Raw genomic sequence first — 2,269 nt, forward strand, 5'->3', positions numbered from 1 at the left:
AGGAGGTCAAGGTGTATGAATGATAAGAGAAAAACTCAAATAATAACCACAGCTACGCAAACACCAGTCCACCAAAAAAAAATCATTTAATTAAAATAAGGTAACATTTTTTTTTCATCATCATACGGATGAACTGTGCTAAATGTGTTTCTAAAAAGAAAAAGCAGGACGTGAGTCGTGAGCCAAGATCATGACTCTTTTGCTCTTCTTCACATCAGTTTTCATCTGCGAGGAGGAGGAGGAGGGCGGCTCCTGATGTGCTGACACTTGGGGAAGTGCGTCTGTGCCGGCCTGGGGGCAAAGCGCCGGCCTGGGTGAGGGCAGGGCACGTAGTCGGGGTTTGGATTCGCGGGGGGCTGGGGCAGGTTCACAACTTTCCCTCCTTGCGTGATCACCTGCTGCACCTCCCTGGCCTGTTTGATGCTCCGAATGAAATCCTCGTGCTTCTGCCTCCAGTTGTTCTTTCTCAGCTGGGAACAGGAAATGAAACCAATAAAACAGCTTCCAGAAAAAGTCCAGACTAGCACTGCGTACACAGTCTGGTCGCAAACCATTCACAAGGCAAGAAAATATCAATACAGTAATAACGTAGCTTTCTGGGGCTACCTTTCAGGTCATTGGGTAGAGAGTACAATTTACGTAGTTATGGTTTTGTTTCCTGTGAGTGCTATTTGCTTGATATGTAGATTTTTACAACAGAATTCAGAAGTCACTAAGACACATTTATTCTGTCTGGCAAATGTGCCTTTGCGGCAGTTTTTCAGAAGAGTACTTCATAAAACACTTATTTATTGTTTACATTGATTTATAAGCTGAGTCTGACTCTAGGAGAAAAAAAGGGAAGCTTGGAAAGAGTTTAAGGATAGCCCTTACCACGATTGGCGGTTTAACCTTCTTCTTATGGATGTATGTCTCCAGTTCTGTTCCCTTGGCCCTGTGCTTGAAAGAGTCAAAAACCTTCCTCTTTGAATTCTGAAGCTTCTTGCAGATCTTGCTGTGTTTCTCCAGCCTCTCTACAGCAAACTTCCCGTGACACAGTTCACAGGGCACCAGCTGAGGGTTTCCACTCTGGCTATTCTCATATGGAAATTGCTCAGCGGTAGGGCACATCAGACTTGTAGGGGACAAATATCTGTTTTCCACTGACAGAGTTTGTTCATCCAGACATGTGGTGTTATTTCTGAAGTGGCCCTGCGCGGCCTGTGCCGCTGACACGTCGCTTTCAGGGAGCCTTGCTTTCTTGAGATACTTTCTCCTTCCACAGGGGACGTCTTCTAGCCCACGGCTGCAAGGGCTCACTTGACGTCTCTCCTGATGGGAAAGCGCAGAGGGAAAGTGCGATTCTGCGCATCCGCCATCTTCCATTGGAGAACCATAATCAAGGTTGTCTCCTCTGATAGGAAGGGCTTTCCTTGGAGTGAAGGCTTTTTGCTTCTCCATTCTGCAGGTCAGAAGAGGCACGGCCTTAGAGCGGTGGTTGGCCCATGGTCCTCTGGGGCAAAGCTCGCTCTGCCTCGCCTCTATTTTCCCTTCCGGCCACCTCTCTGGAGTCTTCCATCTCTCTCGGAACCATCCTCAGCTCCTCCTGAGCTCTGAAGAGCTTCGCCTGCATCATGGCCTCCTTCTGGCGAATCTCGTCCTTCATCATGGCCTCCTTCCGGCGCATCTCATCCTGCAGGCTGGCCTCCCTCCGGCGATGCTCCTCCTTCAGCGCGGCCTCTGCCTCGGCCACTTTTCGTAGCTCCTCTTGCAACTGAAAGTGCTCCTTCCCATTGGCATGAGAAGGGCATTGCCCTGGAGGGGTCGCCACCATGGGGAGGACAGTCCTGTCCTTAGGTTTGCGTACTCTTGAGCCCCTCCTGCCCGGCCTCTCGCAGGGCCTCTCATGACCATCCTGAGGCGGGGTGGGGGCAAACAAGGAATCACTCTGTGCGTCCGGGCGGTCCACAGCCCGAACCTCACCAGGGCCGGAGACTTTCCTGTTACCCATAGGCTTCAGGGGGTAAGACCGATCATACCCCACAATGTTCTTCTCGGGGCCCTGTTGGGCTTGGAAGCGATAGCTGTTCCCCATCTTCTTCTCCGCAGCGTATTTGACATATTGGAAACATTTTCTCATCTTCTGTAGAGCTGCCTCCTGCCGCCGATTGTACATGGCGATCATTTTTTTCTCCTTTTCCTGCATCAGTTTCTCTTGGAAGGTGGCCTTCAGAAGCTGTATCTTGGGAGGCGGGCAGTACGTGGAGATCAGATCCTGTTGCCTTAAGGG

This window comes from Lepisosteus oculatus, unplaced genomic scaffold (assembly GCF_040954835.1).
Source record: "Lepisosteus oculatus isolate fLepOcu1 unplaced genomic scaffold, fLepOcu1.hap2 HAP2_SCAFFOLD_61, whole genome shotgun sequence".
NCBI lineage: Eukaryota > Metazoa > Chordata > Actinopteri > Semionotiformes > Lepisosteidae > Lepisosteus > Lepisosteus oculatus.